Below are 14978 nucleotides of genomic sequence, written 5' to 3' on the forward strand. Positions count from 1 at the left end.
CAGCTTTTACCAGAGTATTTTAAAATGCAGTATCTATACTTCTACTTAAGTAACAAATATCACCTTATTTGTGCATGTGCAATAAGAATACATCTGGTTGCCATGGATTGCCCTTTTGTAAAAAAAAAAAGACTTAAATTACTTTTTTCCCCTTTCAAATTCTAAAAAAACTACTAAACTACATTGTATTAAAGATTAATATTGACTTTTCTGAGAGAATAGATGCATTTACATCCTTTCTGTTTTATTAGTCTTTTGTAGCTAATATGTCTCGAAACTGGGATCCTATCCTCCTTCCCGCAGTTCATTTTCTTGGCCTTGGACTTGTAAATAATTGTTGCAATGTGGAGTTTTATGTTTGAACTTCATAGTACTTTAATAATATATATTCCATCATACAAAGGAAGACACAAACAAAAATAAATAACAGATAAACACAGTGTAATCATATTTTGCTGTACTGCTCTGAGATTGAACAATGATGATGTCAGATAAGCTATAACAGGGAGAATGTAAAACTCATCCATTTCTTTCATAAAAGTCGTTACTTATGACATACCGGAACCTCACAGCAAAAATTGGAGGTTTGCATTAAACTTGTAAAACAACATCCAGAGATTAGTGAGGCATGAGACACAGACAGAAAACATCTTATTCCCCATACATTTTTAAGATGTGTCCTGTGATTGTGTCTCAAAATAACTCGCATTGTGGTTTGAAAAAAAAAAGAAACCACGATGGGAAACTAATGTTTCCCAGCACTGCAATGGGGAAAAAGTTAGGAAATGCAACAATAAGGATGTAAACAGTGAAACACCCACAGGCAGAACTGTACGCTGCTCTGTTTGGCAAGTTACATTTTCGTCTTCATCCACCTCCTGATGTTACTGTTTGTTGGTCTGCAGACTCTCATCCACATCAGGAACCATCTCTTGCTACACAGCACAGAAGGAATCTTTAAAACCCGTCTTATCGAGCCACAGCAGGCCTTTCTTGTGATGTCTGTTTTCTCCTTCATGCTCTGCAGTGCTCAATAAAAGCTATTTTATTTTCTTTATCAAAAATGCATCTGTTAACAAAAAACACAGCACACAGTAAAGCGCATGAATCTAATCTCTTGCAATCAGTGCTCTGCAAAGGCAAGTTTGCAAAGTTGAACTGCTCTTGTGATAAATGTCAGACAAAGTGCAGCTCTCTGCATTTTCACTGTCATTAAAACTAAAACCAAACACTATAGAAGACAGAGTACTCTGTTATGTTGACAAAATGTCTGAGCTTTTCGCCCATCCAGCTAGATTGTAAAAAGTGAAACCAGTGGCTTAGGCATGTTGAGCCTGAAGCAAATATTGTTGTATTTACAAAGCTCTTTCCAATTTGCTAATTCAAACAAAACTTATAAATTCCCCAGTGCAGGTTTTTACTTTAGTTTTTGAATGATGAGAAGATTATTATGCAAAAATATGAAATTAAACGGAGGGGGAACTCCACCAGACTAAGCTACTATGTACTAAAAGAAGATGAAATGAAAATCATAATAAAAAAATTATTCCATTATATCGCAGTTCAGAATGAATTTTATGCCAGAGAACCAAAGTTTATCTTGAAGAATTTGGAATAAGGTCAAATTAGCTTTAAACACATTTGAAGTAACTGGACTCTATCTAAGCCAATTCACAAAACAAATCCATGGATGTAGATAAAAGATTATGTAGTAATATTTTTAAAATTTAGATAAGTTGATTCCAAATCTTGTTGATGATTGTTCCCAGGGGAATAATGCATGTAAGGACTTAATAGTGCAGGTAAGAACCACCTAGCTTCTTTTGCTAGGTCTGGCGAAACATTGAGGGTAGTAGTTAGCAGCCATGAAAGGACTCTAATTAAGGGGACTCCTGGTTATATTCAGGCAATAAACTGTAATGAGCATATCAGGAAACACATAACATTATATTAGTGTTTAAACCCTTAGTGAAATAAATTTTGTTGTAGCTTTACCAAAAGCTCAAAACCTGTCATCATGAGGTACCATACAGCATCTTAGTTAGCTTAATTTATTCATTAAACACATGAAGTTATCAAAAAGTACCAAAAACCCAAGTTGCCTAGCTGTAAACTCCTTCCCTAACTTGGCATCTCCACCCACTGAGCAAAAATTGGTTGAAAAGACAATAATATATACCTCCCAATGATGTCTACATTTGGTTGAAAGGTGAAAAAACGTAATTTTCAGACTGTTGAAAAGTGGGTTTGCAACATTTATTGGACTTAAGTGGGACAAAATCAGACCGACCAAACATAGCCTAATGTTTAACAACTATTTCTGGATTAAAGGAAGAGTCCGGTCAGCAAGGAATAATCAATGGATCAATAGTTATACCTAAAACTAATACATTTGCGGTGAACTTTCGTGGCGATCACTGATCAGCCATTTTTGCCGAAATATAGTAACCCCTCCCTCCTGCCATCTTCCGGCAGTGACGTCACGGTGCGGTTAGCCTAACGCCATTCTCCCCGCTTTACAAGCAAATTCAATGGGAACTACTAGACACATCTGCAATCAACAACAATTATTGAAGATTTCCAGAGGACTTCACCATTGAAATTCACCAGAGCTATAGTGAAACTGACAATGCCCACGTGCATGACAGCTGGATGTTGGAATACATCGGGTAAAAGTGAAAAAAAAAATGTTATTTCACATTTCTGATTCTTGATCCGTCATCATGGTCATTGGATTGCCAACTTGAAGAGGGAGGATTTGCCATAAAACTTCTGGCCAGTAAAAAAAACACGTAATATGTTGCCAACATTTCAAGGAAGAACGTTTTCAAGATGACTTGGATACTGTAATAGCGTGTTGTGACGAACACCAGATACATACAGCCGATACTGTGACATCACAAACCGGTGGGTGGCAGTAGTGTTCTTTGACAAACATGGATGCCTCCAGTAAAGCACATTCAAATGAAAATTACTCTTAATTAAAAAACACTTATCATTTATTGAACAGTGTCAATTTTAGATTTAAAGTGCTTTCAGAAGTTTGATTCTGAATATGACTATTCCTTTAAATCAAGACTATGGCGGACTGACCACATTTAGCCTAAAAATCAACGTCTAAATGACGTCTGGTATTTGGGGGACAAAGTTACTTGCAAGGATCTTCTGAAACCTCCAGAGCTTCCAAAGAACCAGAATGGACATTGGTCCCCAATGTCCCAAATGAATATCATGGGTTATGGCATATATATATGGAGGAACCTGTTAAGTTGCCGTGTCGCAGCAGTTAGAAGTCAAGCAGGCTGAGTTCCAACATGAAAATGGTGATCCTAAATGGAGGACAAACATGTTTTAATCACATAAAAGACAAAACGAAACCATAAATATCTGATTAAGCTTTGTTTTGATCCTCTTTGCACTGCTGCAGCTAATTAACACAGATTTAAAAACTGCTGTTTTCCCCAGAGAGCATTTATAACCAGAACATTTGTTTTCAGATTCCTTAATATTTAAACCAGAAGTGGTTCTAATACAAACCCTTGCAACAGTAGTCATAGAGGTTTAACATTCTGTCCCACAGGATCTTGGATCTGTCATCCTCCACCAACTCGACAGGTGTCTCCAGTTATGACCCGGGGGTCTCCAGTTTGGATTCTGCACAGATGGTTCAGTACACTATACCAGCCATATATGAAGACTCGCTGCTGTAATTGCAGAGGAAATATATCGCAGCTTAGCGACTCAGGGGAATATTCATGCTCCCTACTCTTGTCAGACGTTTATTTCTAATTTATTTTGAAAAATAAACTCCAATATTATTTTATCTTTCATTCCCTAACCATGCATTGCTTTCTGTTCATGAATCACATAAACTTTCAATAAAATGTCCTCGTGTTAAGTTCAGGGGACATTGGGTATTTTGAAGGGAACTCTCTCTATTATAGATGTTTGGAGGAGATACAGATTCTCATAATATCTTAGGTATTGTATTTGAAGTTTACAAGCTCTCATGTTAGACGTAAACATCATAGCACTGAGAGTGCATTGAGTTGGAAAATAATTGCATTGCAGTTTTTCTCCATTGGTTTGGCTCATTTACTGCTTCACTCATCACAAGTGCATTGGATGTCTTCAAATAGCGGTGATTCAGAATAGCAACTAAATAAAACACTTCATTCTTGCTTCACAAACCTTGTGTTTATGTTTGTGAATTGGCCACTGGCAGCAAAAATGAAAAGCTGTTTTATCCTTCAACGAGCTGCTCATAGTGTGAGCAGTCAGAAAAGGTGAGAAATGTTTCTGATTATAAAAAGTGATTGATTAATCCACAGAAAATGTCTTTTTAATTATCTGAATTACAGTTTATGGTATCAAGGCTAGATCATTAAGAAATATTATGGTGCAAAGTTAGGGTTTTGATGTATTCTGAAATCATTTTCATAATAAAATAAACAAATTAATAAAAAAAAAAAAAACAAGTCACTGCCATATTTGACAGTGTAATGACTAATTAGTATAACTAGACATTTAAACTAAGTTGTGCATAGAATTTCAGACTTTGTTAATTGAGTATTTAAAGAAATCATGGCTAATTGAATATATTACTGTACATTTCTGATTTTTATTGTTTAATTATGTTTGTTTGTGTCTTTCTAGTTGTCTTCTGGTTGTATTTGACTTCTTATATATTTCTTGTTTACTCTCTGTTGCCCCCTTGTGTCAGTGTCCTAGGCCCCTTCTAGTTCCTTCTGTTCACACCTGCTCCCAATCAGTCGATTACTCAATTTTTTATCCTGTTTGGGATTTATACTCCTCATCTGCAGCCACTGTTTGGTCGATTCTCTTCATTCCCTCCTTGACCATGATGTTTTCCCGTTTGTTCTGGTTCCTGTATTCAGTGATTAGTTATTTCTGGATTTAACCTTCTTTTGCCACCATTTGTTTTTTAAATCTGCAAGAATGAGCTCAGCTTTCATCTCTGCATTTGGGTCTTCTTCAAAATCTCCACCAAACCCAATAATCAATGTTAACCTAAAGCTTTTTTTAATATATCAGAACTATTTCTTTATTTTTTATTCAACATATGAGGAAGTATTTTACAAGTGAGTATTAAGGCCAGGCTAGGGATTTATTTTATTTTATTTTTTTGTTCTTCTATTTCACAAATAAAATCGTAAAATTATGACAATAAAGTCGCAACGAGAATAGTCATAAAGTCATAAAATTACTAGAATAAAGTCGTAAATTATGAGAATAAAGTCGTAACATTACAAGAATAAAGTCATAAAATTACGAGAATAAATGCAACGTGAATAGTCATAAAATTACGAGAATAAAGTCATAAAATTACTAGAATAAAGTCGTAAATTATGAGAATAAAGTCGTAACATTACAAGAATAAAGTCGTAAAATTACGAGAATAAATGCAACGTGAATAGTCATAAAATTATGAGAATAAAGTCATAAAATTACTAGAATAAAGTTGTAACATTATGAGAAAAGAGAATAGTCATACAATTACGCTAATAAATTCCTGATATTAAGAGAATAAAGTCTTAAAATCAAGAGAAACAAGTTGTATTTCATGACAACTCTTACAAAAAGCACTTTCTTCCCTAAAATGAGGAATGTCGAGCATCATGTGAAGTTATTCTTTGGCATCAATTTGACAAAGTAGGAAATATTTTAGCACCAGCATCAAATTGGGCAGGATGTCAGCCATCATATAGTGGTCAGAGCTCAAAGCTTTATTTCTGAATTTCATGTTGTTGTATGATGACTTCATTCACATAATATTACAACTCTACTCTCGTAATGTTATGACTTTATTCTCCTAATATTACAACTATCTTCTCATAATGTTACAACTTTTTTCTAAAAATAAAAAAAAAACAATAATATCTCTAGCCTGGCCCTAATACTCTGTTGTAGTATTTCTTTATTCGATATATTAAAATGAATTCAAAAATATCATTTATATGCCTTAACTTCTATAATGATCCGATCCCATGCAGTAAGCCATAGTGGAGGCTGTTAGCCCATCAGTTGAAGACATGTTGGCAAAGGTCAGAAGGCCAATTAAAAGTTATTTATACAAGATGCAGCAAAGTGAGCTGTGCTCTGTTCTGTTTATTCACTTTTCCCACTTATTTGTTTAGCAGAAACTTGCCTTGCAGCCCATACTTAATGCAACTTCTTTAGCCTCATCAGCAAATATGAAAAAAAAGCAGGCCCTCTGGGTATGAAGTAGGTCAAACTGTTAGTGGTTAATTTGGGCTTGGCTTAGATGGGCTTGAAAACTTACAGAAGCACCGTTTTTTTTTTCTCACTTAACTCCCTCTCTCTGGATAATAGATGACGCTGTCCAAAACCCCTAATCTTGTAACGCTGCCACTTTTCAAAATTTTTTTTTTTGTTTGGTGTTGGTGGTGATGGAAGGAGGGGGAGGGGGTGTAATTTCATGCTGTTGGGTAATTTGAAGAGCAACTATTTGTACACTGCTTTCATAAAAACACTTTCTGCGCTGCGCCATTAACTCTAGATGGTGCAATCTTGAAAATAAAATGATATGTCAGACACGCATGGCTGACAGCGTTGTCGCTGGCAGCACGCGTGCACTGTTGATGTTGTTTCCAGCCTATCATGCTGCGTCTGCAGCACATGTCACTCACTTGTCAAGGAATTTTAGACTCCATATCCAATCACCTCGCATCGGAGCATGCTGCAGTCCTTTCGGCCTCACAGACATCTTCTTCCAGTTGAAGGGAAAAGAAAATGCTCGATTGGACTCCTTAACAGGCTCTCACTGAGTATTCATCCTGCTGACCTCTGTGGCCTGTTAACTGATGATACAATAGCTCATTATAGGACTTCACAATCTATCACTATGGCAGCTGACGTGTATATGGGTGGGTGTGTGTGTGTGAAGACAAATATCCTGTGTGTCATTTGAGTCACATTTTTAATTGATTCCTTTTTCTGCTGCAGCAGGAAGCAATTTAAGTGTCAACCACAGCCATGACTGTCAGATTACGTTTTTCTTGTCTAGGAAACTAGATGAAATATAAATAAGATTAAGAGCTGTAAGTAAAAAACATTCACAGGTAACATTCATCCAGAAAATGGGGCGAAAATTAGCTAAACAAAACCATCTCACTCAGAAACGATCCGGCATTTATTTACAATTTTACAAGCTGAACAATTAATCGCTTCATTTTCACAAGGCGAATGTTTCAATGCAACATTTAAGCAGAAAATCAGTTGATGGTTTGGAACATGGTTAACATTCCTTCTGGTTTTTTAAGACCACAACTACAATGGGACAGATCGGCCTCATTAGCAAAAGGTCAATAGCAATTGTTTGGCGATCTATAAACCCCCATTACACAAATGTTTTTTTATCAGTTTTAAATCTATTAGAGATCAATTTGTCTGAGGGCTAAATTCTCAGTAAGCCTCTGTTGAACAGCACATGAAAGGTTAGAGGATTATATGATCCAAATATATTATTCTACTGGATCACTATATGGAGGCTGGAACTGAATTATATCTATTATTTATTAACAGTCAATAAAGAAGAGAGAATTAAAAAAAAGTGTTCTGATTTTAAGCTTGTAAAGATTTATTTTGATCAACTTGATTTTTTATCTTGTAGTTAAGAATTAAACACAATGTGAATTGTAAAAGAGTAAAAAAAAAATGAAAATAACAAAAACAAATGTCCAATAGGTTCTGATGCCAGATAACACCTTTTAAGGACAAGGAATACCTATTTTCTTTGAACCTGCTCAAGGTTCTGCCAGGTTTCTCTCTCTCAGCTGTTTCCTTCTGAGGCATTTTCGTATTTATGGAATTTAGAACCAAATTGTTAACAATTAGAAATGTTATTTAGTCCATTTGGCCACAGTTTCTCAGTTCTATCAGTCCACAATTGTCTGTTTCTCCTGTCTTCTCCTCATTAACAGACGCTTAATTGAGTAATAGTTGTGTACTATGATTAGTCAGAATAATAGATTTTTTTACAAAACAAACAGGCAATGCAAGTATATTCCGTAAAAGTTTAAAAAAACAATCCACTGGACTTGGTTTCCAAGGTTTGAAGACGTTTCGCTTCCCCTCCAGGAAGGCCCTAGGGGAAGCAAAACTTCTTCAAAACTTGGAAACCAAGTCCAGTGGATTGTTTTTTAAACTTTTACGGAATGACTATGACCTGGATGACTGGGAATCTTCATCAGCATAATGCAAGTATAACTATGGAGCACATTTTAGTGGCAAGACGATTTAAACTGCTGTACATGAGAAAAAAAGAAAAAAAAAGGAAATTCCACTGCAGTGGCATAGAGGTAACACAAATATTTAAAGACAATACAAGTAAAACATTAAATAGTACTATTTTATGAAAAAAAATATGGCAAATAACAAAAATAAGTAAATAAATAATCATACAATATAAATATGTGTTTAGAAACATCAGCTGTGCTGCTGCCATTAAAACTTTTGTACATAGATGTTCGAATTGGCCTGTTTTTCAGGGTAGACCTGTTTCTCTGACTGTGACTGATTGAATGTGCTCTCCTTATCCTTCTGACATGGGAGCTGGCTCGGAGCTCGTCTGACTGGCTGGGTTTTCCGGACAGGGCCGCCTTTTACAGTTGCCTTTTGTATCTCTGCTTCTTTTTCTTTTTCTGCTTCTTTTTGTATCTCTGCTTCTGTCTCCTTAAACCCCAGTCGGCCTCAGCAGATGGCCGCTCACACTCAGCCTGGTTCTGCTGGAGGTTTCTTATTGTTAAAAGGGAGTTTTTCCTCTCTATTGTCGCTACAAGCATGGTTAGTGTGATGGATTGCCTTCAGGTCAATGAGTCGATGCAGTCAGTTGGTTTTCCTTAGATAGAAAACTTTGAATAAATTCAGCGGTATGATCTGGTTAAATAGTAAAGTGCCTTGAGATGACGTGTGTTGTGAATTGGCGCCATATAAATAAACAGAATTGAATTGGATTAATAAAAGCTAAATGATTAAGAATAGGAAACAGTAGCTAATAACTAAATAATAACTAAAGATGTGTTTTTTATACACCAGGTTTCCAGCATTTCAGCATGATCCCATAACACTCTTCAGTTTTTCATTTGAACATACGGTAAGTCTGAAAATCCTTATTGTATGAAAGGAATAATGTAAATCAATTTAACTGGAACTCTCCAGGTGGGCTATATAGGGTACCATGTGGCATCCACTATAATAGACTAAACCTTTAATTAAGATTAGCTAACTGCACCCAGATCCTTTGCAGTTACTGCTCTTTTAAAAGTAGTTTTTCTTTTCCTTTTTCATCTGTCGATTCTTGGTTTCTCCTTCTGCCGGAAATTTCATAAAATTTTGGGAAATCATTCATTATTAAACACATTTATTGCCACATACCTCACACAGAACTCCCAGGTTGTTGCTGTTTTTTTTTTTTTTTTGTCATTTTTGTTTTTTGCTGCATGGGATGGCTGAAAAGGCTTAAAAATACAAAAAAAAAGAAAGGAAGAGTCATGTTTCATCATCCTGGGATGGGACGTAATCCAGTATGTGACCAGAACAGGGTGCTGACACCATATCGCTCCAAACAATGAGAAGTTTCCAAAAACAAAGCCAAGCGCCACACAAAAATAACGTTGTCCGAACCAGGCTGGCACCCGTACAGCAGACTCACCGGTGTAAGTTTTGTCTTGACGTGTCGTCACCTCACATAAATTCCTCTCTTTCCGAAGGAGTTCTAATCAGAGGCATCGGGAAGGAAAAAAGTGAACTCCATCAGGAAGCTGGATACAATTTCTCTGACACACACAACCTTGGTTGAGTAAGAATATCTCTGCATCCTGCTGACATGTGATCTTTTGGATCTATTCGGGACGGCTTGTCTCACTGAACTCTAAACAAGTCCTTTTAAGCTGAATCATTCATCAATTTCAACTCAGTTTTCAGAGGCTCAGATGAAACCACACAGGCTTGATAGCTGGCAGAAATTTAGCAATATGTCAGACAGGCATCCTGAGACAGCCCACACTTTAGGTTTCCACTAATCCAATGCTTCAGGCGGTGACAACATGAAATGCTTAAGGTGAAGAGCAAAGCTGATCGCAAGCTATTGTTACCATGACAGCACTTAATCAACATCCATTGCGGGCGAGCTTTGCAGAATTGTCATTATCATTTCTGGCGAGTGTGCATCTACCTCAACAGGCAAAGACACTTTTCCCCCCCTAGCAAAATCTGTCTTTGTTTGTGAAGATGGTACAGTACCAGCGAAGCACTTTCTCTTGATGGAGAGGTTCAGCAGATAAATGATGAAAGGATTTTTTTTTTTCTTTTTACCAGAACCGCCGTTATGGTTCTTTGAACTATTTTTACTGCCTTATTTTCCATGATTGCTGGAAGGCCCAATGCTTCTAAGACAATTTTGCAGAGTCTTATAAGAAGAAAATGTGTGGTCTGTTTAAATGTGCATGTCAGTGTGGAACCGTGTCAAAAGCTGAAGGGCTGACATAGAAACTCTGTCATAAAGTAGTCCATAGTGAAATGGATATATGAAGGGAAATAATGCCTTGATTAGAGACTAAACAGGACATTTCTGTTTACTCAATATTTTGAATCCCCTGGAACTTTAGTTACAGCTTCAAATATTTGGGGGAATGTTTCTTATAGGTTTTCACAACTTACAGTAATGCTGAATACATGCACACAAAAAACAACTTTAGACTAGATGAATTACATTTCATATCTGTATCAGATCTAGACCTTTACTGCACCATTTTAGCACAACAATGCATTTTGATTTACAGCAGGGGTTCAAACTTATTAACCCCTGACCCCAAAAATAAATATGCAACATATTTGCCAAACCTTAAAAATACATATTGATACTTCACTTCATATTTATTTATACATATAAAGTGAATTAATAATATTATTCCTATTTTTCTATCCATATAAAAAAAACATTTAATGATTTATCTATCACATTCAACATCATTTTAATTATTTAATATTTAATTTTAGATTTTACAATTGAATGTTATATTTGATATTTAAATCCTGAGCAGTGGTTCCCAAACATTTCATCCTGTAAACCCAATTATATCAGTGCAACCCCTAGAAGTACATATAATTACTTTATATTGGTTATACATGAAAAGTTAAGGAATTATATTTGTCTTTAAATAAGTCAAATTTTTAACGAGACATTTAAAAATGTGTTTGATCATTTTAAATATAATTTTTATCATTCAAAATGTCTGGAGCAGCGTTGAGTTCCAGTCTTTATATAGTTGCTATATATATTTGATAGTTAAATTATGTATTAGATCAAAATAAATATTAAATCTATTTATTTCATGAGATTTTTACAGTTATCTATTTCATGATATATGTTTTCCCTTCGACATTGCTCAGGAATCAGATCACAATCATAGTGGAAACAAGCCGCACCCATCTCCCTGTCACCCTGACCTGCTTCCCTGTCCCTGTATAAAATCAACATGTTTCCCTTTTAGCATTGGTGTGTTTAGTGAGATTTTTTCTCTCCTAATAAAATATATTGCAACATGTCCTTTGAAAAATTGCAAATAGAAATCTCTGCAGGCTTGGATTTCATAAAAGCCCTTTTTGCGTAGGACACCTGAGCTTTAGATCTCTGGAGCTCCTCCAAAGTTATAACTGATGCTCTCCTTGCTGAGTTTGTGGCTTCGGCTGGGCGGCCATGTCAGTTATAGGCTCATTGCCTATAACTTTGTATTTCCAGATCATTGACTGAACAGGTCTAAAGAGGTCCTCAGAGCTCACAATCTAACACTGTCTTAAACTTTTTTGGTGATACAAGCCCTGTCTGCTGTGTTCGTTGGTCTTCGTGATGCTATTTGTTCATCAATGTTCTCAGTAAATAGATTCAAAGGAGGCGGGTTTTATACTGGAGAATAAATTTCACACAGGTGGACTGTAATGAAAAATCAGGTGACTTAACATGAAGACATGAACTTAGACAAGGTTTATTTTGATTTGGTACACAGGATGTATACAAAATGGAATTTCGTTCAGTACGGCTGTCAAGACATTTTCATTTTATGCAGCAGTGATGAAATGTAAACAGATGTAAATGAAGATGCAGATGGTTTTGGTCCGTCTCCCTCTTAATCCTAGGCAACATTCACACTGTGCTGTAATTCTTGATGCCACTTTTTTTTTTTTTTTTTTTTTTTTGCATGGTCAGGCTGCTATCTAAATGTGGCCACCATCAGACTCCAGTCTGAAATGTTTCACAGCCCCAAAATGATGCAGAAGGTCAGCGTAGACGTCACACAGCAGCGCAATGTTTACTGAAGTTACCATGATGTCAATAGAACAAAATGAAGAAAGTTACAAAAAAATAGAGCAGCGCTACTAAAATTGTTTTTTTGTTCAGCAGTAACTGCTATGTAGCATTAGTCATTACCTGGATGATAACATAAGGGTTGGATTTAATGTGAAATGAGTGTTCAAACAACATCAGCTATCCATCTGATTTAGTACCACATATGGAGGTGACACAATTCAGAGTTTTGGGTGGAGAAAGGATCCGAATTGATTATGAAAAAGTTGGATATGAGTCTCATTTGGTGAAAAAGATCTGGTTCGGGTCAAATTCACCTGCGCTGTGAATGTAACCATAGATATCTGTGGTCTGTGCCATTTTCAGTTCAGATTAAAATTCAAAAAGTGAAGACATGTCATCTTCTCAGCTTCAGCATGAGCAGTTCAAATGGCTTAACCACAAGAACTGCCATCAATTACCAGTGACATGCACTGGACTCCCAGGTTTTAACACTTGAAGAAACACGCCCCAAGAGAAGGCTTGAGGATTTCCTTTAATGAATGGGGCCTGTAACATTGATACTAGCTGACCTGGGTCATCCGATTAAGCTGTTCAGCTTGGGTCAGTGTTTCCAATTTTCATTAATATAATATATGCTGCTTAACAGCTTGGAGGGCTGTGTTTAATTTGTAGTAGCTGCAAGAAACTCATTACCCCAGTTAGAAATCCACCAATGTCAATACGGAGGAGTGTCTGGTATTCTCACCAGATGAGTGTGAATAATCTGTACAGGTTCACACTCTAAAATGATTAAACATGTATTGTTTGTTAACAAATAATATTGGGTAAAATAGGAACAGCAATCTCGAAAGCTGATTGTGTTTTTTGGGTGTAAATGTAAATCCGTTGGTGGACAAATGAAGAGAAACTCAGGTGTTCTCTCTTTGCAGCATCCAGCACCAAACTAAATTAAATTGGCTTCATCTGTAAAGTAGCCATCTGTCATCCTGGCAGGTACGGAGCAGGACATGTGAATCAGCACTCAAAACCAATCTTTGGCTGTTTTGCAAAAGATGTTATGCATAAAAAGTCAAAAGCACCTTTAGAATAATCTCACATGTGATAAAAAAAAGGAGTAATCGTCACATGGAGTAAAAAAAAAAAAAAAATCCAACAAGCTGCCGTGCTTATAACGCTCTAGCAATGTTACGGAAACATGTGGTCTGTGTGAAAACGACACTGGAAAACTGCTCTCATTTTTGCCACTTTGTGAAAAAAAGCAAACAAAGCTGAAGGTAATTTTATTTATCAATGTTTTTTTTTTTTTTTTATCAGAGTTTTGTTTAATTTTTGAACTCTAACCCCTACTAGAATTTAAAATCCTCCTTCTCACATATAAAACCTTAAATGGCCAAGCGCCATCTGATATCAGAGATCTGATTGTTCCTTATGTTCCTAACAGAGCACTTCGCTCTCAATCTGCAGGTTTACTAGTGGTTCCTAGAATTTCTAAAAGTAGAATGGGACTAAAACTACCAGTTTTAGTCCGTGAGGCAGACACCCTGTCTACTTTTAAGTCTAGGCTTAAAACTTTCCCTTTTGATAAACCTTATAGTTAGAGTGGCTCCGGATATCCTGAGCTATCTCTATAGTTATGCTGCTATAGGCTTAGACTGCTGGAGGACAAAGGGCCCCTATTTCATCATTCTGCTTCATGCTATCTCTATTCTCCCACTCTGCAAAATCTGTAAGTTTAATCTCCAAGGTTCTGCCCTCTCTGCTTTTTCTTATTCTTGGAGAGAAATATCAGCTGTGCTGCTGCCATCAACACCTTTGTTTATAGATGTTCAAGATCGGTCTGTTTTTGAGTGTAACCATAGATTTTTCAGTGTTGTCCGGTTTTTCTGACTGTGACTGGCTGGATGTCCTCTCTTCATCCTCTGACATGGGAGCTGGCTCTGAGCTCGTCTGCCTGGCTGTGTGTGTCCTGGATGGGGCCGCCTTTTACAGTTTCCTTTTGTATCTCTGCTTCTGTCTCCTCAACAGATGGTCTGGTTCTGCTAGAGGTTTCCGGTTAAAAATTAGTTTTTTTCTGTCCACTGTCGCTACAAGCATGCTTAGTCTGAGAGATTGCCTTCAAGTCGATGCAATCAACTGATATTTTTTAGATAGAAAACTTTTAATCAATTTGACTGTATGATCTGGTGAACTGTAAAGTGCCTTGAGATGACGTGTTGTGAATTGGCGCTATAGAAATCAACTGAATTGAACTGAACTATTAACTCAAGTGACCCTTATATATGCTGCATGCACTTTTATCAACTATAATTTTTTCTTCAACTATTTTGATAGTGATTTTTTTCTCCCAGCTTCTATGGTTTGTCTCCATATTTGCCCAAACCTTGTTTTCAGTATGAAAACATTACTTCATACTTTCTCTGCGGCGTTTTCTTTGAGCCACTAAGGTTATTTGCAGTAAATGTCACCTGGGATATAGAGTGACAAAATAATGACAACCTTTTTTTTTGAGGCAGAGCAATTTTCCCAGAATTGAATGAAGAGTATATATGCGGAATGAACAATATGTTCGCTGTCTCCCGATTGGTCTCTGTTGGTGCAATTCTGACATCTCTACAACAACGTTTTCAGA

Source organism: Cyprinodon variegatus, unplaced genomic scaffold (genome assembly GCF_000732505.1).
Source record: "Cyprinodon variegatus isolate N-32 unplaced genomic scaffold, C_variegatus-1.0 Scaffold8, whole genome shotgun sequence".
In the NCBI taxonomy this organism is placed as follows: domain Eukaryota; kingdom Metazoa; phylum Chordata; class Actinopteri; order Cyprinodontiformes; family Cyprinodontidae; genus Cyprinodon; species Cyprinodon variegatus.